We start from the raw sequence: 27,988 nt of genomic DNA on the forward strand, positions 1-27,988 counted from the left end.
AATTAAAAACTTTAGCTTATCAAAATACACTGGTAAGGAAAAGACAAACTTACAAACTGGGAGAAAACACTCCCAGGACATTGATGCTACAAAAAACTTGCATCAAGACTATATTAAGAATTCTTACACATCAATAATAGAAAGATAACCAATTCTTTTTAATATGCAAAAAACTTAAGAGGTATTCTACAAAATTATTAACAATTGTCAACCATATGAAACATCATTAGCTAGCAAGGAAATCCAAAATAAAACCACAAAATACCATTTCACATCCACTAAATAGCCAAAATTTAAAAGAATGACCATGGGCTTCCCTGGTGCTCAGTGATAATGAATGTGCCTGCCAATGCAGGAGACAGAAGTTTGATCCCTGATCCAGGAAGATCCCACATGCCCTGGAGCAACTAAGCCACGCGCCACCACTGCTGAAGCCTGTGTGCAAGAGCCCTTGCTTCACAGCAAGAGAAGCCGCAGCAATGAAGAGCCTGCGCATCGCAACTGGACAGTATTCCCCACTCGCCGCAATTGGAGAAAAGTCTTCACGCATCAAGGAAGACCCAGCATGAACAAAAATGAATCTAAAAAAAAAAAGATCATTCAAGTACTGGAAAGGATGTGGAGCAACTAGAAAACATAGTCACAGTGAAGAGTATTTAAGAGAAAATTCCAAAAAACTATGCAACAGTTTTTTACATAGTAAAACACACATCTGCTTGTTTTTTAATTTTATTTTTAAACTTTACAATATTGTATTGGTTTTGCCAAATATTGAAATGAATCCGCCATAGGTATACATGTGTTCCCCATCCTGAACCCTCCTCCCTCCTCCCTCCCCCTACCCTCCCTCTGGGTCGTCCCATTGCACCAGCCCCAAGCACCCAGTATCGTGCATTGAACCTGGACTGACGACTCGTTTCATACATGATATTATACATGTTTCAATGTTATTCTCCCAAATCTTCCCACCCTCTCCCTCTCCCACAGAGTCCAAAAAGACTGTTCTATACATCAGTGTCTCTTTTGCTGTCTCGTATACAGGGTTATTGTTACCATCTTTCTAAATTCCATATATATGCGTTAGTATACTGTATTGGTGTTTTTCTTTCTGGCTTACTTCACTCTGTATAATTGGCTCCAGTTTCATCCACCTCATTAGAACTGATTCAAATGTATTCTTTTTAATGGCTGAGTAATACTCCATTGTGTATATGTACCACAGCTTTCTTATCCATTCATCTGCTGATGGACATCTAGGTTGCTTCCATGTCCTGGCTATTATAAACAGTGCTGCGATGAACATTGGGGTACACGTGTCTCTCTCAATTCTGTTATGCCCAGCAGTGGGATTGCTGGATCATAAGGCAGTTCTATTTCCAGTTTTTTAAGGAATCTCCACACTGTTCTCCATAGTGGCCGTACTAGTTTGCATTCCCACCAACAGTGTAAGAGGGTTCCCTTTTCTCCACACCCTCTCCAGCATTTATTGCTTGTAGACTTTTGGATCGCAGCCATTCTGACTGGCGTGAAATGGTACCTCATAGTGGTTTTATTTGCATTTCTCTGATAATGAGTGATGTTGAGCATCTTTTCATGTGTTTGTTAGCCATCTGTATGTCTTCTTTGGAGAAATGTCTATTTAGTTCTTTGGCCCATTTTTTTATTGGGTCATTTATTTTTCTGGAATTGAGCTGTAGGAGTTGCTTGTATATTTTTGAGATTAGTTGTTTGTCAGTTGCTTCATTTGCTATTATTTTCTCCCATTCTGAAGGCTGTCTTTTCACCTTGCTAATAGTTTCCTTTGTTGTGCATTAAACCAACAATTCCAATCCTAGTAATTGACTCAAGAAAAATAAAAACATGTTTGCAAAAAGATCCATACAGGCCTTATTCTTAAAAATGAAAAAACTGAAAATAACTCAAATACCCATCAACAGAAGAAAAAATAAGCTTGACACATTCATCCAATGGCATATTACTCAGCAATAAAAAGGACTCTGACACATCCACCCTCACAGATGCGTCTGGAAATATATGTTAAACAAACAAAGCTAGATACCAGAAAAGAAGACACTGTACGAGGACCAAACAAAATACCTACAATGTTAGAATTCAGAGTTTTTGGGGGAGAGGGGAACTGAATGCAAAGGGTAACCAGTGAACTTTCTGGGATGAGATGAGAATGCTTTATCATCCTTTGGTTACCAGTTACATGAGTACAACTGTCACACCTAAAAGTCACATCTAAAACAACTAAGGTCTGTACATTTTATTGTATTTAATAAATATCTCAATGTAAAAATTAAATTTTTAAATAAATGAGTTCATAGTATTAATTTTCCTTTTTTTTCCTTTGTCCTGGGTTGTCTACATGTAGTGTATGTATACATGTATCAATGGGTTCTCGGTAATTATCTCTCATCATCTATGTGCCAAACACTAGGCTAGGTTCCGTAAGTCCGTAAGTTCATGCCCTCAAGAGGGTAACAATCTAGGGCAAAGAAATACACACCTAGTAACAGTACACAATGCGAGGGTTTCCATTATAAGGGTATACACAGGGGCCTGAGCGAAGACTCAGGCGACAGAAAAGCCTCTTCATTGGGTGGAGAATGACAAGCGCCAACTGTGGACATGTAGACAAGCAGGAACGGACCATCATAAACAGAGAAATACCCCACGCAAAGACACGGACAAAGGGTCGAACTCGACAAGGAGCTAGGAGCAGTCCAGTGTTCTGGGAGCTGGAGAAGCTATGAGGTGCCATCCTAACGCTACGGCCCTTGGGCTATGGAGCCAGTGAAGAGCCACTCGACAGTTTTAAGCAAGGGAATGATGCTTTCAAATTTGCAATTAGAACTATCACTTTGCTAACAGTGTGAATGACAGAAAGCCTAGAAGGGAGTAAAAATGGAAGCAATCTGTCAGAGGACAACTGCAACAAGCAAGTTGTTTCCTTTTAAAAATTCAACCAAGGCACATGGACTGAAGAGAAATTGAAGAATCCCCAAAATGGACAGGAAAATGACTAAAGATTCAGATCAGACAGTTCACAGAGAAAAAAAAATGAAGCTCAAAATGGCCCAAACAAATGAACGGATGCTCAACTTCACTCACAAGAAATGTAAAAAATGAAAGCTACACTGAGGTATCGTTTTTCACCTATTATACTGGCAAAAACCCAAAAAACTGGACTGTATGCTGTAATGACAAGGCTATGGGAAAACAAGTGTTCTCACACATACATTATTGTTTCAACCCCTATGAAGGGCGACAATATCTATCAAAATTGTATCTCATTTATTCTTTAACCCAGCAATTCCACTTCTAGGAAATGAATCTACAGACATGCCTGCATATGCACAAAATAACAGGGGTACAAGGTTGCTCATGCAGTATTTTTATAATAGTAAAAACTAGAAACAATCTTACTATATACATCACTGGGCTAGTTAAATCACAGTTCATAAACAAAATGAACACTGCAGCTGTGGAGAGGGACAGAGCACACATATAGCACTTTATATACTGATACTGAAGGTCTCCAGGGTGTACTGTTAAGTGAGGAAAATAAAAGGCAAAGCAGTTAAAGTTTCCAGCATTAGTGTAAAACGTGTGTTGGGGTAAGAGAAGGAATGGGGTGGGATAAATGTGTTTGTACAGGGCTGTATTTTTTTAAATCCTCAGAAGAATATAAGAAATCAATAATATTGGTAAACTACTGTAGGAGTCTAGGAAATATACAGATGAGGAAGGATACAGGTAAGAGACTTTTTATTGTAAGTCTCTTTTTGCTTTTTTACTTTTGAAGTATTACTGCATATATAGTGTTTAAAAAAAAAAAAAGACTTTGAAACTACTGTATCAGAATCAACAGGATTTGGTAACTCAAATTTGATTTAAGAAGTAAAGGAGATGGAGGGGTCAAGATAACACTCAGATTACTGACTTGATACAAATCTAGTCATTTAACTCTCAAAAAACAAAAATATCCTGTGTTAACCAGATGTTAAAGGAGACAGCAGTGCGGCTCAGCTGGGACATGCACTGGAGGTGCTGTGTCTGATGGTGCATGAGAAAAAGGACAGGAAACTGAAAAGAAAGGTTACGGAAGCCTTGGAAGGAAAAAAAGAAAACATTTTATATGAGCCTAATTTACCGAGGAACTATTTATTCTATACACGCAATTAACCTGGAGAATAAAACTAAAAAGGCAACTAACTCAAAGTGACAGCATGGCCACATAATCACATCCTGCTCTCACAGACACCAGGCTCTCACTACACACTTGTTTATTTCTTGTACTTAGGTAATTTGCCAAGTTCAGAACAGATTAGGAATACCAGTGCTTAGGACTCAGTCCTTTCACTGTTGAGGGTCCAGGCTCAATCCTTGGTCCAGGAACTAAGATCCCACAAGCCTCAAGTCTAAGCAAAAAATAGACAAGTTATCTTTTAAAAAAGAATGCAGGTGTAGCTACCAGAGGCAACCATTTGGGAGCAGCATGAGGCAGCAAAAAAAAAAAAAACATTATGAGGATACTACCAGTATTTCAAAAACCAGCATTCTTCAGGTGGTCTTCACAGAGCCAAAGTCCCATATTTTATCAACTAAGACTTGGCCAGAATGGTCTCTACTTTAGAGAAGTTTTTCAAGGTTCCTATACTCTTAACCAAATCTCCCTTTATCAAATTTCCAATTTCAATAATTTTTATACCTTCCTGAAAGCACTTATTCTACCTCATTTTATAATTATCTTACAATTATAACTGGTATAACTAGTATTTTAAAATATGTCTCTTTCTTCCTACTTGAATAAAGATCTTTTAAATGAAGGAATATCTTTCATCTTTATATCTGAAAACAATTTCTTTGGATAGTATAGCATGTAAATATCCATTCAACAGAAAATTATCCATCTTTGCCTTCTCTAAAGTGATACAAATGGTCTTGCCACAAATAGTCTCTCTGCCCCAAGTTAAAAAGTTTTTAAATTAAATATTACATATTAATCACCAGGGTAAGCATTTGGCCTGATTTATACCTAAAATTAATGAGATAAGGGGTGACTGGAATCGACTGCTAATGGATTCAGGGTTTCTCTTATAAAAGACAAAGAGCAAAAATCGTGGCAATGGTTGCACCTACAAACATATTAGGAAAAAATAAACTGCACACTTTCATCAGGTGAACTGTACGGAATATGAGTCACATCTCAATAAACCTGCTTTTAAAATGAGATATCTGCTATTATTCCCACTTTACAGATTAAGAAACTGAGGCTTGGTGAGATTAGGTAATTTGTCCACAGTGACACAGCTAGCTACTGATGGAGGCAGGATAAAAACCAGTCTAGACTCTTGTCTATATGCTTAACCACCTTGCTCTTCAGCTCTCCTTAGCAAGGGACTTCACTCCTCAAGCACCCTATCAAATAGCTAAATATGTTTCGACTTCAGTTCAAGTCTTCAATGCTAGGGACCTTCCAAACCACAAAGCCCTGACCTAATTGTTAACACCATAAAAGTAGAGGAGAATGAAAAGCAAAAAGCTGAAAAGAAAGGGACCAAAGAGACAGAGGAGGGGAAAAAAGTACTCAAGAGCTATTAGTTCAAAACTTTCCATTCTGAGCCTAAGACTACATGAAACATTACTACTGCTTGACTGCTACCATCAAAGCTGGTGGGCAGGCCTAATTCTCCCAAACTGGGGGTTTCCTGAACTAGTTCGGCCAAAACCAGGATTTTTTGGCAACAGACACATTTAGGACCAGATCATTTTTTGTTGTGGACGGCTGCCCTCCTCATTGTGGGATGTTCAGCAACACCCTTGTCTCTATTCTCTAGATACCAGCAGCACTGCTCTCCCCCTCCTTCCAGACCCTCCCGGTGGGACAACCAAAATGTCTCCAGGCATTGCCAAAGGTCCTGAGGGGAGAGACCAGGGAAGGAAAGGGTGTTCAAAATCACCCTGGTTTGAGAGCCTAGACTAAGGGTACAAATGATAAAGGGCCATCCATTTGATCGGTCGTGCTCAACAATTTGCGACCCCTGTAGCCCACCAGGCTCCTCTGCTCATGGAATTATCCAGACAAAAATACTGGAGCGGGTAAGCCATTCCCTTCTCCATGGGATCTTCCTGATCCAGGAATGGAACCCACGTCTCCTGCCCTGAAGGCAGATTGTTCACCATCTGAGCCACGAGGGAAGCTCCACTTTAAGATAATAGTGTATATAATAATTGAAGATAGATACGAACATTTTTTTAAACTTTACTGAGACATCTTTGACATATAAAAATGTAGATACTGAAGGTATATGGCTTAATCTTTTGATATATGTATGCACATATATATCATGCATATATCACATATATGCATATATGTATATGTGTATATGCATATACATACATATGTCATACATATGTGTATGTATGACATGTATGTATCATTGTGAAAAGATCAAGGTAATTAACATCATCTCTACATGTCACATTTGGGGAGGGTGAGGTGGGGTAGGGGGTAACAGATAAGAGTCTTTTAAACCAATTGCCTCCCAAGCCTAAGAAAAAACTTAATTCATTAAAAAAAAAAAAAAAAGTAAAGCTGGGGTGGGGACAGCATGGGGGATTAAATGGGAACAAAGCCAGGTATTCATGCCAACATCCCAGGTTTCTGCAGTTCAGCACGTAAGGTCCCTGACACTAGCAGAATATCAACTATAAAGAGGTACTACTGAAGATCACAAAATAGATCTAAAGGATGTTAGAAACGAGAACTGTTCCCTTTGACTGAAGGAAAATCAGTTTCCCTTATAGAAAAACCGTCCCTCATCTCTGGAGGAACTGAACTATCAAAGTCAAGGTTGCCACCCCCACCAGGGAAGAGGAACAAATCAAATGACAGCATAAATAAAAAATGAAATGACAGTTGGGGCAAGAGGGGTGAGTGGTGAGAGAGAACAAGCAGACAACAGGAGACAGAGCTGACCCTATATAACATTTACTTGCCCTGACTCTCAAATCTCCATTCCTGCCTTTATATAATGTTCTGTTAAGAACAAGTTAAGGGTTCTCAATAACCTCATGTTAACCTTTGGTTACCGTTCACAGCCCAACACTGTAGCCTCTCCATTCAGGGCATTATTCCCCATGGGTTCTGAAATCTTATTCCTCTTGGCAAATTCCATCTCCCTCAAACCATTTTATGGAGAAAGGGGGGCATCCAGATAATTAACCTACTCAATCTAAAGTATGTGCTGCAAATAACCGCTGCCCAATAAGTGTACGAATTTTATCACCATCCTCATAATCAGCAAAATGCAAACCCGAAACAAGGTTCGGGCATGCAGAGCTGCTCAGTTTTGTCCAACTCTTTGCAACCCTTTGGATTGTAGCCCACTGGGCTCCTTTGTCCTAATGGTTTTTCAGGCAAGAATACTGGAGTGGGTTGCCATTTCCTATTCCAGGAGATCTTCCCCACCCAGGGATCTAACCCACGTCTCCTATGTCTTGTCTCCTGCATTGGAGGTGGATTCTTTACCCACATCAGGGAAGCCCTTTTAAAAACAAGGTACAAACCTCTCAAATTAAATCAGCAAAAAATATAGCTTAATAAAGCCCAATGTTAGCAAACATGTAACAGGCATAGTCATATACTGTTGGTTTGTATAAACAATTACATCCTAAATACCACTCCAAAAAAGTCAGAATATAGTGATATATGCATATAATACTCTAATTATTTTTAAATTATGTTGATCTATATGTGCCAATATGAGAAGAGCTATGTGATATTAACTACAGAAAAAAAGTAAACTGCAGGAAGAAGTAAACAAGATAGTTTTTTATAACAACAACAAGTAAGGTATAATACTTTTCTGTATAAATATTTTGAAAAGTAAACTTTCTGAAAACTGCTAACAATGGATTACCTTTTAGGGGGAAACTGTAAAGTAGCTTTTATTTTTACCTTTGTGTACCATAAGAATTTTATCATATACATGTGTAACTTTTAGCTTAAAATCCACGATTCTTTAAAGTACTTCTTTCCTCCTTCTCAACCTTAACAATTACTCTCACTACCAACTCTCCACACACACACACCCAACTCCCATCCCAATATTTGAAGGCTAACTGAAATTGCCTGATGGAATTTCAACTACTTAGGGATGTATTTTGTAAATACATTTTGGATAAGTATCTGGGACTTTCTTTAAAATCTCTTCACTTACCTCTCTACAACAATCTGAGAGATGAAAGAGAAAAAGAATCCCTACCCTGCCCAGGGAACCACAGACTTGTCTCCTTTTGGGCCGCCTAACCATTCCCGCCTAGAGACAATGCTTGTGGTTATAATGTCTCCTCCTTCGCTCTCCCACATAAAGAAGAGCAACTTCAGCTGCCACTGCAGAGGGAGGAGAGCCTGCCCCTCACAGAATCACTTAACAACAGGGGTCCTACTCTGGTTCTCCTCAGCTCTCACGGCCTTGGTGCAAGTGGCCAACCACCACCCTAAACTTCTACAGAGCAGAGCCTCAGTCTTGTTGGTTGCGTCATCCCTGGTACAATGGATACATGAAGCTTAATATTTGTTCATTAAACTGAATCAGGTCAGAGCACTCTCTGTCAAAGAGAGGAAAGTCAGTAGAGTACTTCTAGATTATGGGCCTTTAACAATGCCTCATATTAGCTTCCTGCTTATCAGTCTTTCCTCCACTCCTCTGAGCTAACTTGTAAACTTTACACTGCTAAACCAAGTATTCTAATAATTGCTTACTACTGATGTGCTCAGTCATGTCCAACTTTTTGCAACCCTATGTTCTGTAGCCTGCCATGATCCTCTGTCCATCGGATTTTCCAGGCAATACTGGAGTGGGTTGCCATTACCTCCTCCCAGGGATCTTTCCCACCCAGGGGTCAAACCCAGGTCTCCTGCACTGGCAGGAGGCTTCTTCACCGCTGAGCCACCTAGAGTTAGGGCACTGTAACTATAATGTATATTTTTAAGTATCTCAGAGTTATGGCTATAAGATTTATTTTTTAAACTAAATTTAACTAATCTGAGCTTAATCTTCATGTTTTTCTCACTGTGTATGATCACCCCTACCAACTGAAACAATTAAAGCAAACTTATCCTTAATTGAACTAATTAGTAAGAAAGGGTTATAAAACCTTTTTCAACTATTGGGGAAAATGATTATAACCAGGTGGTTCATGACAGTGTAGTGTGAGGAAAAGCTGACCTCTACACTCTAAGGAGACAAAATTTTGAACAATTTGGCAGCTTCTTAAATAAGCGTAACAAGTAAATACACTCTCAAAAAAATTACTGGGTTTATTTTTGGACTAAGGATTTTTGGACTTTTTAACATTCCCAAACAGGAATACTAAAAACCAAATACAATTTTCTCCAAACACCTACTGTAATTGGAAGTGACAAATGACTTGTGTAGCAAATTGAGTTTAAAAGTGAAAAAATACACACTCATGTATACATACATCTTACAACAAAATAAAGTTCAACACTAACTTCCAAGTTACTCTGGCTTATAAGTTTAACTAAGAATAAATAAATGCCTTTTGTAAGGCATTTATTTGTCAAGCATTGTAACACAATAAAAAGATCAAGCAACTACAGAAGACAGAGACATGCAAGAGGTTATCTTCTGAGACAATTTAAGTGGACTGAATCCTGGATACAAATTATTAAAACCAGACTCTCAAACAGATGGTTAACCTCCAAACTTTATTTCTTGGTTGAATGAATGAAAAAGGGAGAAGGGAATAGAGAATACTACGCTGTCTGGCAATAAGTGTACATGTTGCTTAAGTCCTGAATAAAACAATACAGGCCATGTGGATGCCTCTAAGCCTCCAAGAGATCTAGAGGCTGTCTCAATTCCATCATAAGAATATGACTGTGACTTTGGATAAATCAATCGAAATACAATCTGAACTTAATTTCTCATGCATATGATGATTGGAGATCTAAGTTTCCTTATAGCCTGCTAACACTAACAAAGGAAATACAAATTTATTCTTTTTTAATACAAATTATACACAGTACTTGTCATCCCAGTCAAACCACCGTGAGCTCTCCTGTTAGTTCTAGGCATCCCTGGTTTAAAAAAAAAAAAAAAAGGAGCACTGAGGAAGACAGGACAATCCTAATCTTCAAGAAAAAGAAGCAGAAAGAACACAATCTCCCAAAATATTCCCCTCTGCACAAAGTTTTGCCCTCTTCACCAGAGCAAGCCCTGTCTATTATAGAGTATCACTTTATTTTAGGCTTAACAAATTATTGACAAAGCCTGATCCGCAAAATGTAACTCTCTGTGACAGTTAAAGATGAAAAATAATTTTTAAATAAATTAAAAATTTAAACTTTTAATCAACAGCTAATTCAATAGAAGTGCTTGTCAAATAACCTTAGTAAAAAACATTCCACGACAATATGAATCATGTTCAACATCACATTACCTCTAATTCTTGAGGTGGGGGGGGGGGGGCGGGGGCATAACCAGACAAGAATGAAAGTGACAGCTGCTGTAAAAAATAAAGTTAATACAAACAGAATCAACCTCAACAAGAAAGGAGAAAATAAGAAAGGGCAACAACAACAACAAAGAAAGGGCACAAAAGTTCTTTACGAAAAAACAAAGGCCAATACAAACACTAGGGCTTCCCTGGTGGCTCAAATGGTAAAGAATCTGCAAACATTACCTTGTCATTTAAAATACATGTTTAAGTAAAACACTGAGGATAATTTTTTTAATGATCAAAAAAGGCCAAAAACAAACAAACAAACTACTCCAGTAATCAAAGAATGTCTAAAGTGCACTCTTCCACATACATTTGTAAATTTATTTTGAAAGAATAATGCTCTAATTCAAGGGGATATTTTTTAGTTAAGTTTTTCAGAATAAATCTACCTCAACATAAAAAGTTCCATGTTGAAACTTTCACCTATAAATCGCTACAAATTTTAACTAAGTTTTCTGCTATCACCAGACGATACCAAATTAATTGTTTCACAAACTGACCTGCATACACCGTAAGAATGCTCATTTTATTGTCCCTAAAACTGCTAACATCTCTGACATACGTACAACCTAAATAAGTGTCCTTTCTAGCCCCCCTTTTTTTCACTTAATACCATTTTTATGTTTTTAACCATTTTATTTGACCACTCCATACGTGAGTAGGATCCTCTGGAGAAGGAAACGGCAACGCACTCCAGTACTCTTGCCTGGAAAACCCCTTTGACAGAGGAGCATGGTAGGCTCCTACAGTCCATGGGGTCGCAAAGAGTCGAACACGACTGAGCGACTTCACTCACTCACTCACATACATGAGTAAGGAAAATGCTCTATCTTGAAACTTCACCTACATGTGTTGAGAACAATGATTACACTGCCATTCAAGTTTTAAATAATTATGACTTATTTACAGCTCGTCTCATATATAAACACACTTGAATTTTTAAAGATTAGGAAAACAGCAGAAGACCCCCAACTCACTCAAGACCGCAGACCCACCGTCTAAAGGCTACATCCAAAGTTTCCGAAATGGTTTACTAAACAGGGTTTATAGGGTCGTTCAGGACAGAACTGCCCATCCATCATTCCATAACACAAGTGTGAGAAGAGCGTTCAAGGCACGTTCTCCAAAATGAGATACAGGGTTCCCTTTGGGGGTTGGCTAAGATGCCTAAAACGTGTGTTAACTGGTTAGGGACCTGCTCTTCCAAACCCTACCCCGAGATTACACAGAACACAAATGGAACGCAGGAAGGGGCAACTCTGAAGACGAGGAGGTGCCGGGATTCAGGGTTCAGATTCATTTGCCTCGAATACCTGGACGGCTGCTGAGCGCAGCTTTAACGCATATACCAAAAGGCAGCCAACAGCTAGAGAACCACACACCAAATCCTTCTCCCGATCAGAAACTTTTCAGGTTGTCACCCAGACAAGAGACGGCACGAACGTCAACTCCTACAGCCGCACAGGGCTGGCACGGGTCGTTCCGACTCGGAGGCTTCCTAAAGGAAACTCACCCCCGGGGAAGGACTCCTTCTCAAACCGGGTCCTCGGGTGCCCCCTGCACCAGCTGCGGGAGGCGCGGCGGGCGCGCTTTATACCTCCGGACGCCGGCAAGTAACTGTACGAAAATGTCACTCGGTCGGCCCACGGTCGCCGCCCGGAGCAGAGGAGCTGCGCGGCGCGGGGGACCCGGCGGCGGGGTCCAGGGCGCCGAGGCCCGCACAGCGCTCGGGGTCCAGCCGGGACCCGCGCTCCCCGCCCCTCGCCCGGAAGGGGGGATGGAAAACCCGCCCGCCCGAGAAGGATTCAACAGGAGCGCCGCGCCGCCCGCCTGCCGCCCGGGAAACAGCCGCCCGCCCGCCGGCCGGCCGGCCGGGCGCGGGGGGGAGGGGAGGGGAGGCGGCGGGGCGCGGGCGACCGGCGCGGACCCCCGGCCGCGCGCAAGGTCACCGCCCCGCCGCCCTCGCCGCCGCTGGCGCCCCGGCCCGGCCAGGGCGGCAAGTTTAATTTCTAGTCGGCGGCGGCTGGAGCCCGCGGCGTGGAGGGAGCGCGCCCGCCCCGGGGCCCTCCCCACCCCCACCGGGCAGCCCCGGCCCACGCCCCCGGCCCGCGCCCCGCTCCTCCCGGCGCCGCCGCCGCCGCCGCCGCGCAGCCGGCGGCTGCAGCCCCCGATGCCGGGAGGCGAGTCGCGGCTGCCAGGCGGGCGCCGCTTTGAGCCCCGCCAAGACACAGCCGCGGCGGCGGGCGCTGAAAAAAATGGAGCGCGGCGACTGGAGAAGAGAGAGGTTTTCTCTTCCCGTTAACTGAATTGTTTCCTACCTCCGGGTTCCCGACTCGCTACTCCTCTCACTCCGCCGCTCTCCGGGATCCGCCGCCGCTGCCGCCGCATCCAATCGCCTCCTCCCCCTCCCCTTCCGCAGCCAGCCCGGCCGTTCCTCCTCCTCTCCGCTTCAAAATGGCGCCAAGCGCTCTTCGGCGGCTGCTCCAATCGAACCGCCGCGGACAGCACCCGGGGGCAGGCAGAGCGCCGCGTTGGTGCGCAGCGCCCCCTACCGACCCGCCGGCCCCGCGCGCGCGCACGCGCGCCCCCGCTGGCCCGCCCGCCTCCCCTGTGCCCCGCCCCGCCCCGCCCGGAGCGCGTCCCCGCCGCCGCTCCGCCCCGCCCAGCTCGTCGCGCGCGCACGCAGCCACACGGGCACGCCGCCGCTGCAAGACCCGCAGCTGTCAATGCTTTCTCTGCCTCTTAAGACTTTCTTGACTTTTCCCCAAAACCACACAAATTGTTATATATTTCTAGCTTTATGGATAAAAGTTGGAAATTTTTCAAAACAGTGAAATTCAGTACGAATGTTGTGCTAAGTAAATAAAATTGGGGTTAAGTACTTTGCTCCTTTACTTTTTGAGATGACGTAGTCATCTCAAAATGTCATAAAATAGCTTTTTTATCCACTATGTATGTTATGTCTTTAACCCCACAGCTTCCCCATTTTCAGGTATTGTTTAGGAAGCGGGAGGAGGGAGGAACATAATAATTACATCTGTAACAAAGCATTCCATTCATTCGTCCTATGACAATTGTTATTGGAGAAATAATCTGAAGATCACCGGACCCCTTCCAGAAGGTGCCGTTCCTTCCGCCTTCAGCTGTAAGGTGGTATGTTAAAGTTGATCTATCGATTACTATTAGGATGGAGAGAGGAAAAAATAACTTTAAAGGCCTCAATGAAGCATAGTTGCTAACGAAACTGTTTTATGCAACAGCCAATAGATTTGAAGAAATTAGTAATATAAACTTTCATTTAAAGCAACACTTTGGGAAATTTTGAAAAGTTGGTGTTAAAAGAAAAATAAATTTCTGTGTTAAAGGCTTTTTAAAAAAACAACCAAATATGGCAGCAGGGTATAAATGGGAAATCTCTGTACCTTCCTCTGGATTTCCTGTACACTTACAGCTGATCTAATAAAAATGAAGTCCAAAAAATAACCAAGTTGTAATTTATCAGGAGCAATATAATTGAAAGTGGCACCTGTCGGCCCATGCTTCTATCAGCTTTCCACTAACACTCCACTAAAAGATTATTTTCCTTTCCATAGGGATTGGCAGATAAAAGAGACAAGGAGGACAAAGGCAGTGTGATTTCCACACAGGGAGAAGAGCTAGAAGGGAAAGGATGCCACAAAGGGAAATAATGTTAAGGGTTCCAAGGTGACTTTGCCTACAGTACAGCTCAAATGCCAAAGCCAGCAAACGTTTAAGCCAAGACAGTTTCCTGCTGACTTTCTTTTTAAACACTATCTTAGAGGTCTCATCTTGTTAAGCTCATTTGGTTAAGTCTTGAAGCATCTTTTACCTACCTAGTAACCAATGGTACTCCTGATCTCTGATACAGACATTAAACTGAAAGTCTTAACTTCTTTTATTCTGAAGAAATCTCTGGGATCTTTGGGAATATGTGTATATATGTGTTATCTACAGACTTGTAGAGTCTTCCAGATCTCCTTGGAGTTAAGTAGCATAGGTCACCATTATAATTGAGGTTCTGAGCTGCTGACTGAGAATTCCTGATGCACTGGGCAGAACAGTCAAAGCAAAAACTGTTCACTCTTATCCAAGGTTAGCACTCAGCAGTGTGTGAAGTCAATGGGCCTGATCCTGGTTAATGAGAGCAAATTGCGCTTATTTACACTGTAAATCCACACTGTCCAAAAGAAATATGAACCATGTATGTAATGTGAAATCTTTTCATTTTAAAGAGAAAAGGAACCAGTGAAATTAATTTTAATATTTTATGTAACAGTATATCCAAAACGTTGTCATTTGTGTTTGTAATCAATATAAAATTTTGTTATTAATATACAATCACAGATAATTTACATTCTTTTGTTCATCTTGTGAATTTTACACTAAAAGCACATTTCAATGTTTCAAGTGCTCAATAAGTACTTGTGGTGGGTTTTCCTGGTGGTCCAGTGGTTAAGAATCTGCCTTGCAATGCAAGAGACACGGGCTCCATCCCTGGTGTGGGAAGATCCCACATGCCATACACCCCCTCACACCTTGCCACAACTGGAGAAAACCAGCATGCAGTAAAGAAGACCTACCGCAGCCAAAAAATAAAATAAATAAATCTTAAAAAATAAAAGTACATGTGGCTAGTGGCTTCCTATGGTGAAGAGTACAGCCTGTAGACTCTGGAATCAAAATGCTATTTTTTAACAACTTGTAATAAATATTCAACATTGTTTCATGGTGTATTCTTTGCAACTGTTGAACTCTGTTAAGAATTATGCCAGTACCAGTTGAAGTGCATGTATTTAAAATACATAAAAAGAAATGAGGATAATTTGAGACCTCTGGGACAACATCAAGAGCACTAATACTCACATTATATGGGTCCCTGAGGGATAAGAGAAACAGGAAGGGTCTGAGAACATATTTGAAGACATAATAGCTGAAAAATTCCCTGACCTATGAAAGGAAACATTCACCCAATTTCAGGAAGCACAATCCCATATGTGATTAAACCAAAGAGGAACACACCAACACACAATTGTATTCAAAATGACTAAAATCAAATACATATGAATAAGAGTATATATTCATATAGTATTATATATATAGTGTATATATATTATTTTATGCTCATGTTTTTCATATTGAACAGTGACTTACTCTAAATTTCCTATGGACATGAGTCTGAGTGAACTCCAGGAGTTGGTGATGGACAGGGAGGCCTGGCGTGCTGCGATTCATGGGGTCGAAAAGAGTTGGACACGACTGAGCGACTGATCCGATCTGATCTGATCTGATATCATTGGCTTAGATATTTAAGAAAGCAAATGAGAATTTATTTAAAGAGCATTGGATCACAATAAACTGTGGAAAATTCTGAAAGAGATGGGAATACCAGACCACCTGATCTGCCCCTTGAGAAATTTGTATGCAGGTCAGGAAGCAACAGTTAGAACTGGACATAGAACAACAGACTGGTTCCAAATAGTAAAAGGAGTTCGTCAAGGCTGTATATTGTCACCCTGTTTATTTAACTTATATGCAGAGTACATCATGAGAAACGCTGGACTGGCAGAAACACAAGCTGGAATCAAGATTGCCAGGAGAAATATCAATAACCTCAGATATGCAGATGACACCATCCTTATGGCAGAAAGTGAAGAGGAACTCAAAAGCCTCTTGATGAAAGTGAAAGTGGAGAGTGAAAAAGTTGGCTTAAAGCTCAACATTCAGAAAACGAAGATCATGGCATCCGGTCCCATCACTTCATGGGAAATAGATGGGGAAACAGTGGAAACAGTGTCAGACTTTATTTTTCTGGGCTCCAAAATCACTGCAGATGGTGACTGCAGCCATGAAATTAAAAGATGCTTACTCCTTGGAAGGAAAGTTATGACCAACCTAGATAGCATATTCAAAAGCAGAGACATTACTTTGCCAACAAAGGTTCGTCTAGTCAAGGCTATGGTTTTTCCTGTGGTCATGTATGGATGTGAGAGTTGGACTGTGAAGAAAGCTGAGTGCCGAAGAATTGATGCTTTTGAACTGTGGTGTTGGAGAAGACTCTTGAGAGTCCCTTGGACTGCAAGGAGATCCAACCAGTCCATTCTGAAGGAGATGAGCCCTGGGATTTCTTTGGAAGGAATCATGCTAAAGCTGAAACTCCAGTACTTTGGCCACCTCATGCGAAGAGTTGACTTATTGGAAAAGACTCTGATGCTGGGAGGGATTGGGGGCAGGAGGAGAAGGGGACGCCAGAGGATGAGATGGCTGGATGGCATCACTGACTCGATGGACGTGAGTCTGGCTGAACTCCGGGAGTTGGTGATGGACAGGGAGGCCTGGCGTGCTGCGATTCATGGGGTCGCAAAGAGTCGGACACGACTGAGGGACTGATCTGATGATTAGCCACTAGAATTAGTGATAATTCTCAGCAAGCAGTTAAATTTAATACCAGAAGCATACTAATAGTAATACATGAGCTCCTTTAAACACATCTCATTTAGAATAAAATTTCTTTATATGGTGTTAAAAATCATTAGTAATAGAACAATCTGGCCGGATGACTGAATGGAATAAAAATGAGCACTCTCTCCCTAAACGCCTAGTTATATTTTGACTTTTAATTAAGTGTCTGGCATTCAGGGCAGCTCCTGCTACTTGTTGACTACGTAGCTATGAGGCTATGAGGGCGCTACCTCTATTTATTCAACCAGATTCGCTTACTCAGCTTAGCCACTTTACTCGTCATTACTCTGAATTTCGCTTCCCACAACCATGCTGCTTTGGCCCATGACTTCCTTTGCCTGTAGATTTACCCTTAATTTTAATTTTCTTTTTCTCTCCATAGTCTTACTGCCTATGTTATTTATAAATAGAAAATGTTTGCCTCACTATTTTTAAAAAGGGCAAAAAAGGAAACACTCTCTATCCTTTTTGAAAGATCTCAATCTTCTCCCCAAACAGGGTATGGATTCTATGTGTATGTGCTTTTTTTTTCTTGGCCATGTTGCACAGCATGTGGGATCTTAGTTCCCAAGGAGGGATGGAACCCACGCCCCCCTGCGCTTGCAAAGTCTTAACCCCGGAACCGCCAGTTAAGTCCTTTTGTTTTTCTCTGTGGCATGAGAACTCTGTATATGCATATTTTAAAAGTCTGTTCTAAGTTCATATCACATCTATCCATTGCAGAGGGGAGACTTCCTTTATATAGGATCAAATGAGGTGTGATTTCTTATTAAAAAATGTACTTCAGATCAGATCAGATCATTTGCTCAGTCATGTCCGACTCTTTGCGACCCCATGAATCGCAGCATGCCAGGCCTCCCTGTCCATCACCAACTCCCGGAGTTCACCCAGACTCACGTCCATCGAGTCAGTGATGCCATCCAGCCATCTCATTCTCTGGCGTCCCCTTCTCCTCCTGCCCCCAATCCCTCCCAGGATCAGAGTCTTTTTCCAATGAGTCAACTCTTCGCATGAGGTGGCCAAAGTACTGGAGTTTCAGCTTTAGCATGATTCCTTCCAAAGAAATCCCAGGGCTGATCTAGTCCTTTATTTACTTGATGGTTGCTTTTCAGATTTTCGGTTTGTTTATATACATATGTATATGTATATACATATACACATATATAATGGTGTTAGAGCTGGTTAGGAAAGGGTGTCAGAAAGATGCCATGAAAAGATTTTGAGAAGTTTAGGGTTCATAGAGCATAGAAATGATCACCTCTTTCAATTTATTTTATATAAAGAGACTGAGACTCAAATAGATAAATGATTTGTCCAGGAAATCCATAGTCAGGGGAAATTTTTTTAGTGACTCTCATCATCTTCCAATTAATTTAGAAAGAATGTAATTTAAAGGGATTCCCTGGTGGCTCAGATGGTAAAGAATCTGCCTGCAATGCAGGACACTCAGGTTCAATCCCTGGATCAGGAAGATCCCCTGGAGCACAGAATGGCTACCCACTCTAGTATCCTTGCCTGGAGAATTCCACGGACAGAAGAGCCTGGTGGGTTGCAATCCACGGGACTGCAGAGAGTTAGACAGGAATGAATGACTAACACATACAGACAAGTAATTTAAAAATCTCATTTCATCTCACAAATATGTAATTTCTTTTTAGATTAAGTCCCATGTAAGTCACAAACAAATATAAACTTGTGGAAATATTAATTGAATTTTGAGAGGATAAGAAAAATGGATCCTTAAGTGTAGAGTATGGTTACTTGAATATTTTCTCTCAAATTTGTTATATATATATATAGTATATATATATATTACATATGCAATATATGTATTTTTAGACTTTACTTTTTTTTATTGTGATTAAACAAATAATAAAATTTACTGTTCTAACACTTTAAGGTGCCCAGTTCAGTAGTGTTAAGCATATTTACATTGTAAAACAGCTCTCCAGAACTTTTTCATCTTGCAGAACTGAGACCCTATACCCATTAAGCAACAACTCCCCTTTTCCCCTTTACTCCCATTCTATCTTGTTTCTATGAGTTTGACTACTTTAGATACCTCATGTAAGTGAAATTATACCGTACCTGTCTTTTCATGATTGACTTCACTCAGCGTGATAGATTTTACTTTTTAAGAGTTCCAAAGCTAGATAATTGAGAGATTTTTAAGCAAAATATAATATCTCCTGTAACCATATAAAGAGGAACTTTGTTTAGGAAAGCATTTATCATCAAGTCAACTGCAGGAAATTAAAGAGGTACGGCTGTGCTTAGTTCCTCAGTCGTGTCCGACTCTTTGTGACCCCATGGACTGTAGCCCACCAGGCTCTTCTGTCCACGCGGGTTCTCCAGGCAAGAATACTGGAGTGGGTTGCTACGCCCTCCCCAGGGATCTTCCTAACCCAGGGATGGAACCCAGATCTCCGGTATTGCAGGCAGATTCAAGATGTAGAATTAAGAACAATTTCACTTGAAAATAATGAGAATGACACAGGATAGTTTAGAGTGAAGCTCTGAATATGAGTGCCAGAGTATATTAGTTCCTATACTTCATATATATCAGTACTCAACCACCAATCTGTCTTTATTTTACATAGTCAACAAAATCAATGTGCCAGTGTAAAATAGCCAAAAGCACGAAACCAGTTCTTCGGTGTTATGTTTCTATTCGAGGCAGTCTATTTTTGTGCATGGGGTAATAGCCCACTGTATATCCAACCAAGTTTGTATCACTTTTCATTCTAGGTAAATTCACTTGACTCCTGATAGTCCTCTTCACAGATCTATAAAAAGCATACTTTGTTCTAATACAGGAATTCTCTTTCTTGTCCTGGTTACAGTAGAAAAAATATAGTAATATTTGAAAATTAACTTCATTCAGCAGCCAGCAGATGGAGCTGTTGAAAAATGTTGCCGTTACTTTAAAAAACAAAACAAAAACTAATTTTACTGAAATAAAACCAGTTTTCAGTTCAGTCGCTCAGTCGTGTCCAGCTCTTTGTGACCCCATGAACTGCAGCACGCCAGGCCTCCCTGTCCATCACCAACTCCCAGAGTTTACTCAAACTCAGGTTCATTGAGTTGGTAATGCCATCCAACCATCTGGTCCTGTCGTCCCCTTCTCCTCCTGCCTTCAATGTTTCCCAGCATCAGGATCTTTTCAAATGAGTCAGCTCTTCGCATCACGTGGCCAAAGTATGGGAGTTTCAGGTTCAACATCAGTCCTTCCAATGAATATTCAGAACTGATTTCCTTTAGGATGGATTGGTTGAGAGTCCAGGGGACGCTCCAGAGTCTTCTCCAACACCACAGTTCAAAAGCATCAATTCTTCCGTGCTCAGCTTTCTTTATAGTCCAACTCTCACATCCACACATGACTACTGGAAAAACCATAGCTTTGACTAGATGAACCTTTGTTGGCAAAGTAATGTCTCTGCTTTTTAATATGCTGTCTAGGTTGGTCATAACTTTTCTTCCAAGTAGCAAACATCTTTTAATTTCATGGCTGCAGTCACCATCTGCAGTGATTTTGGAGCCCAAAAAGCTATATTTTTGATGTGTAGATAATGAGTTTATGGTAAAGAAATCTGAAAATGCAGTAAAGATTAAAATGAAAAAGAAATCAATCATAATCATGCCACCACATGAAGTTACTTTTAATGCTTTTAATATATTCTATTCATATATTATATATGTTACAAAATATAATTTTATATTTTATAACATAATATATATTTATCTATTATAAAATATAATTTCATATGTATTATATGTATATATAATGAATTTATTTTATATTTTATATATATTTTGTAAATTTAATATATCAAGCATACATTTATAATGTTTTATAATCTGCCATCTCTCCTTGAAAACATCAGATATTTGCTTATACAGAAATCTCCAGGGATAATATTTAAAATATATGTAACTATACAGGACAGGCAAGGATCAGTCAGACAGATACAAGCTGTAACTTGAGCAAGATGCTGAATACTCCCTGCTGTGCCAGGCGTTCACCCTCTAGTTGAGGATAGTGGGTAAAGTCTGCAGGGTGACAGGGAGGGGCTGGAGTACCCAAGGAGGAAGGAGAATACTCAAGGTGCCAGGAATGTGACCATATAACAACCTTATAGAAGTATTCTACTGATACAGCCACAGCATGGCACAACAGCTGAACTATCAGCTCTAAAACATTTGGCAAAATATACAGATCGTCCCCAGCCTATGGTTCAACTTATGATGTTGAGTTTGAATCTAATGATGTGGGTACGGTACTCTTGGGGTGCTATGCAGTGGAGGCAGGCCATAGTCATATGATCATGAGGATAAATAACCTATATACTTACAATCAGTCTGGACCCATACGATCATTCTTTTTTTCACTTTCAGTACAGTACTTAATAAATTAAAAGAGATAGTCAACACTCTATTATAAGGTAGGCCTTGTGTTAGATTTATTTTGCCCAACTGTAGGCTAATGTAAGTGTTCTGAGCACATTTAAGGTAAGTTAAGCTAAGCTGTGTTTACTGTTCCAAAGGTTCAGTTCAGTTCAGTCGCTCAGTCATATCCGACTCTTGCGACCCCATGGACGGCAGCACGCCAGGCCTCCCTGTCCATCACCAACTCCCGGAATTTACCCAAACTCATGTCCATTGAGTCAGTGATGCCTTCCAACCATCTCATCCTCTGTCGTCCCCTTCTCCTCCCATTTTCAATCTTTCCCAGCATCAGGGTCTTTTCAAATGAGTCAGTTCTTTGCATCAGGTGGCCAAAGTATTGGAGTTTCGACTTTAGCATCAGTCCTTCCAGTGAATATTCAGGACTGATCTCCTTTAGGATGGACTGGTTGGATCTCCTTGTAGTCCAAGGGACTCTCTAAAGTCTTCTCCAGGCTAGGGGTATTAAATTAATTTTTGACTTACTGATCTTTTCAACTAACAATTGGTTTATCAGGCTGAAACCCCACTGGAAGTTGAGGAAGATATGTACAAGAATACACAAACTTAGAGGACTTCTAGGAAGGAGTCTGAGTAGCTTGGGAACAGTGGTGGAAGAGAAATATATCACTACATTCCCTTTGGTACCATGATTGTGTATTTAACGTTAAAAAGATTTTAAATAAAGTATCGTGAAAAACTTTTAGGTGAATAAATATGCACTTATATCATTACTCTAGTGACCATATACCACTATTTCCTATGTAGCTATACCATAATTTACTTAATGAACCTCTGTTGTTAAACAGTTCAGTAATGAATTGTAACATAAAATATGTTTAAATTCATGCATTCACAATATATTTTAAAAATAAAAACACTTAGTAACTGCTGGAGGTTGCTAATGAACCAACTCATTATTTTGAAATCTAGCAAATAAAGAGGAAGAATCCGTCATTTAACCTGCCTGTTGTGTATAAACTATAGCAGTGGGTAATCAAATAGTTTTCTGTGAACAGAAGTAATCCAGCTAATAAATGAAGAAGGAATGACAGAACTAGAATATCATCATATTTTGAAATCAAAATGAAAATAATAGATCCAGACACTGAACAAATACCTGCTAACATCACCTAGAAAGACAACTGAACATTAGATGCTCCCTGACTGAAAACGTTAACTGTACCTATTCAGTAATATTGCTGAATAACCCAACCTGAATCTGATCAAGTCTCTAGATGCAAGTACCAGTTTACAAGAAGTATGGAGGGACATAACATGGTTTCTTAAATTCCAAGGGTTAACACCCAAACCAGAGGAAACAAAAACAAACAAATGGGACTACAACAAACCAAAAAGCTTCTGCACAGTAAAGGAAACCATTAACAAAATGAGAAAAGCAATCTACAGAAAGGGAGAAAATATTCGCAAGTCATATATCTGAAAAGGGATTAATATCCAAAATATATAAAGAACTCAGGCAACTAAATAGCAAAAAAAACCCACCAAAACCTGATTATAAAATATGCAGACGAACTGAATAGACATTTTTCCAAAGAAGACATACATGTGGGCAATAGGTACATGAAAAGATGCTCAACATCTCTAATCATTAAGGAACTACAAATTAAAAACACAATGAGATAACATCTCACACTTGTCAGAATGGATATAAATAACATGTTGGCAAGGATGTGGAGAAAGGAGTATCCTTTTGCACCACTGGTGGTAATGTAAATTGGTAAAGCTATTATAGAAAAAGATATAGAACTTCCTTTAAAAATTAAAAATAGAACTTCCATAAGATCCAGCAATTTCATTTCTGGGTATTTGTCCAAAGAAACAAAAACACCAACTTGAAAAGATATATGCACCCCTGTGTTCACTGCAGCATTATTTACAATAGCCAAGATACAGAATCAACTTCAGTGTCCATCAATAGATGAATGGATAAATAGTACATGGTTCATATATATATACTATGGGATATCATTCAGCCGTAAAAATAATGAAACCTTGTCATTTGCAACAACACAGATAGACCTTGAGAGGAAAGGACAAATACCATATGATCTCACTTTTACATGGAATCCAAAACAAAACAGACGAAAAAAAGCTCCTAAACACAGAGAATAGATTGGGACTGCCAGGGGTGGGGATTATAGGGGAAGGTGAAACAGTAAAGAGGGTCAAGGGTACAAAGTCCCAATTGTAAAATAAGTTATGCGGATATAATGTATAGTTGATAATACTATATTGCACATTTGAAAGTTCCTGATAAGTTTTAAAAGTTCTCATCACAAGAAAAAAATTCTGTAACTATTTATGATGATAGATGTTAAATGAATTTACTGTGGTGACCATCTTGTAATACATACAAATATAGAATTGTTGTATTATCCACCTGAAACTAATATAATGCTGAATGACAATTACACCTCAATGAGAATATAAATTTAAAAAATTAATTCCAAGGGAGAATAAATGAGAGATGAAAAGGGAACCTAATACTAAAAGAGGTTAACTGAACGTTGTGGTATTTGGACTTACTTGGATTCAGATTCAAGAAAATAAACTGTAAAATGTAATTATAACATTTATGATACATTTTGGAATTATAAAACTGAATACTTAATATTATTGCTTATTTTTAGGTATAATAAAGTAATGGTATAATGGTGATATTAAAAAATTTAACTGATACAAAGTGTTCTGTTTCTTGATTAATTATCCAGTGTGTTTAGTTTGTAAAAATTTGGTAAGCAGCACCTGATTAAAAAATGGACCAAAGAATTTTATATAGATAACCCATTAGCATAGGGAAAGATATTCCACATCATATGTCATCAAGGAAGTGCAAATTAAAACAATAATAGGGTATCACTACACACTTTTTGCAATAGCCAAAATTCAAAATACTGACAACACTAACGGAGAAGGCGATGGCACCCCACTCCAGTACTCTTGCCTGGAGAATCCCATGGACGGAGGAGCCTGGTGGGCTGCAGTCCATGGGGTCGCTAAGAGTCGGGCATGACTGAGCACCTTCACTTTCACTTTTCACTTTCATGCACTGGAGAAGGAGATGGCAACCCACTCCAGTGTTCCTGCCTGGAGAATCCCAGGGAAGGGGGAGCCCGGTGGGCTGCCGTCTATGGGGTCGCACAGAGTCAGACACGACTGAAGTGACTTAGCAGCAGCAGCAGCAGACAACACTAAATGCTAACAGGTAGCGGGGAACAAGAACTCTCCTTCATTGCTGGCTGGAATGCAAAAATGGTATGTTACTTCGGAAGACAGTTTGGCAGTTTCTTACAAAACTAAACATACTTTTGCCATAACATATAGCAATCCCACTCCTTGGACTTACTCAAGGGAGTTGAAAGTTCATGAAAACCTGACAAATGTTTTATAATGGGAACCAAGGCAGTTCCCTGATCTTGGAGGTCTTAGGATTCCACTAGACTCAAGGCAATGGCATGATCTCTTTTCTGATGTCTTACCTAGGCTGTTCACAGAGTCAGTCCCTTCCACTCTCTGATGATAAAGAAGACAATGCTTTCAGAGGAGCTCTTCCTCTTAAGTGTCATTCGAATGAGAATTTTAAAAGCAAGAAAAAAGATTGATAATAATCTTTCAGTCAGTTCAGTCTTTCAGTCGTGTCTGACTCTTTGCAATCCCATGGACTGCAGCACGCCAGGCTTCCCTGCCCATCACCAATTCCCGGAGCTTACTCAAACTCACGTCCATCGAGTTGGTGATGCCATCCAGTCATCTCATCCTCTGTCATCCCCTTCTCCTCCCACCTTCAATCTTTCCCTAATAATCTTTAGTGAAAATGAAAGTAAGAATTATCATTTGACCAAAAGGCAAGCTATTGCAAGTCTCCTTCCTCCCATTATTGGACGCCATAAAAAGGGCTGGCTTCGTGGATGTGGAGCCTGCACAGCAGTACAGGGACCTGTGCTCAGAAGGACTGGTACTTCATTTAATGCTCTGCTGTCTTGAATTATCTTGATTCTTTAACAAGGGGCCCTGCATTTTCATTTCGAGCTGGGCCCCACAAACCATGTCACCGGTCCTGCCCATGAGCTTTCTGCAGGTAACTCTTAGCCTCCTTGGCTGCCACTGGTCTGTCCCAGGTTCCCTTTGGGCCCTGCTGAGGACAGAAGTGCCAGCCAGTGCCAACCAACCCATTCTATCCATTGGCATCAGAAAGTGAAACTCCTAAATCCCCTCTTCCTCCTAGACAAATACACAAGTGCCTTTTGTTTATGGATTTTCCTGTTTACAAGGAAAACAGAATTACCAAAGGGACCACTCCAGAGGTTTCAGCTACACAGTGCCATAGTGATGGCCCGTGTGTCTGCAGTTACAGTGTCCCTTCTGCAGTGGTCACAGGATTAGCTCAAGTGACTGTGAGTGATAGTTGCTCAGTTGTGTCCGACTCTTGGCCACCCCATGGACTGTAGCCCAGCAGGCTCCTCTGTCCATGGGATTCTCCAGGCAAGAATACTGCAGTGGGTTGCCATTTCCTTCTTCAAGGATTCAGTTCAGTTCAGTTCAGTTCAGTCACTCAGTTGTGTCCGACTCTTTGCAACCCCATGAACCGCAGCACGCCAGGCCTCCCTGTCCATCACCAACTCCCAGAGTTTACCCAAACTCGTGTCCAGTGAGTCAGTGATGCCATCCAACCATCTCATCCTCTGTCGTCCCTTTCTCCTCCTGCCCTCAATCTTTCCAAGCATCAGGGTCTTTTCAAAAGAATCAGCTCTTCGCATCAGGTGGCCAAAGGATTGGAGTTTCAGCTTCAACATCAGTCCTTCCAATGAACACCCAGGACTGATCTCCTTTAGGATGGACTGGTTGGATCTCTTGCAGTCCAAGGGACTCTCAAGAGTCTTCTCCAACACCGCAATTCAAAAGCATCAATTCTTTGGCACTCAGCTTTCTTTATAGTCCAACTCTCACATCCATACATGACTACTGGAAAAACCATAGCCTTGACTAGATGGACCTTTATTGGCAAAGTAATGTCTCTGCTTTTTAATATGCTGTCTAGGCTGGCCATAACTTTCCTTGCAAGGAGTAAGCGTCTTTTAATTTCATGGCTGCAATCACCATCTACAGTGATTTTGGACCCCCCCAAAATAAAGTCAGCCACTGTTTCCACTCTTTCCCCATCTATTTGCCATGAAGTGATGGGACTGGATGCCATGATCTTAGTTTTCTGAATGTTGAGCTTTAAGCCAACTTTTTCACTCTCCTCTTTCACTTTCATCAAGAGGCTCTTTAGTTCTTCACTTTCTGCCATAAGGGTCGTGTCATCTGCATATCTGAGGTTATTGATATTTCTCCCGACAATCTTGATTCCAGCATGTGCTTCTTCCAGCTCAGTGTTTCTCATGATGTACTCTGCATATAAGTTAAGTAAGCAACAAAAGTAGGAAGTCAAGAAAGACCTGGAATAACAGGCAATTTTGGCCTTGGAGTACAGAATGAAGCAGGGCAAAGGCTAATAGAGTTTTGCCAAGAGAATGCACTGGTCATAGCAAACACCCTCTTCCAATAACACAAGAGAAGACTCTACACATGGACATCACAAGATGGCCAACACCGAAATCAGATTTATTATATTCTTTGCAGCCAAAGATGGAGAAGCTCTATACAGTCAGCAAAAATAAGACCAGGATCTGATTGTGGCTCAGACCATGAATTCCTTATTGCCAAATTCAGACTGAAATTGAAGAAAGTAGGGAAAACCACTAGACCATTCAGGTATGACTTAAATGAAATCCCTTCAAGGATTAGCTCAACCCTGTCCCATTTCCACTCGCAGACCCAGGCTGCTGGGTTGGCAGGACTCATTTCTCCCCAGAGGCCCTTCTGCCCAACACAGGTATCAGAGGGAACTTCCACAGAGAAACTGATACACTATCAAAGTGAAATGCCCCCCACCAAAGGGGATGATCTCATTTTGTGAACAGAAGGAACAGAAAAGAAGTGGCAAGGAAGAAACCCATTCACGTGTGTATATATTTGCACAAACGTTGAATGACGTGGAAGTGGACTTTCCACGATGTTAACATTGGTTATCTCAGAGTATTAGGGTTGGAATGAGGGCTATTGGGAGATGATTAGCTTTTCCTGTATATACCTCTGTAGTATTGACTTGTTACAGTGAATATATATACATTATGTACAGTTTTTACAAGTTCAAGTACATTTTATAGCATCCTTTTTACAATGATCAAACCAAAATTTTATAATAAGTTTTACATGAACACATTGAAATTCTCCTAAAGTTAAATTTGGGCTTCCCAAGCGGCTCAATGATAAAGAAGCCATCTGCTGAGCAGGAGACATGGGTTCATTCACTGATTTGGGAGGATCCCCTGGAGGAGGAAATGGCAACCCACTTCAGGATCCTTCCTAGGAAATCCCATGGACAGAGGAGACTGGTGGGCTACAGTCCATGGGGTCGCAAGGAGTCGGACACAACTTAGTGACTTAACAACAACAA

At 40.7% G+C, this 27,988-nt stretch overlaps 1 protein-coding gene across 4 annotated transcripts in view; it reads right to left on the reverse strand.

The window, feature by feature from the left end:
• Window positions 1–12,990, reverse strand: part of PDS5B (PDS5 cohesin associated factor B) — a 183,483-nt gene extending 170,493 nt beyond the window's left edge. For 3 of the 4 annotated variants that reach the window (XM_070380439.1, XM_070380440.1, XM_070380437.1), the window contains exon 1: window positions 12,861–12,990. The gene's annotated coding sequence lies outside the window, so the exon portion shown is untranslated. Of the gene's footprint in view, window positions 1–12,055; window positions 12,075–12,860 lie in introns of those variants that run through there. The other variant, XM_070380438.1, reaches the window with a different exon arrangement.
• Window positions 12,991–27,988: the final 14,998 nt, after the last annotated feature.

Source organism: Bos mutus, chromosome 12 (genome assembly GCF_027580195.1).
Source record: "Bos mutus isolate GX-2022 chromosome 12, NWIPB_WYAK_1.1, whole genome shotgun sequence".
Taxonomy (NCBI): domain Eukaryota; kingdom Metazoa; phylum Chordata; class Mammalia; order Artiodactyla; family Bovidae; genus Bos; species Bos mutus.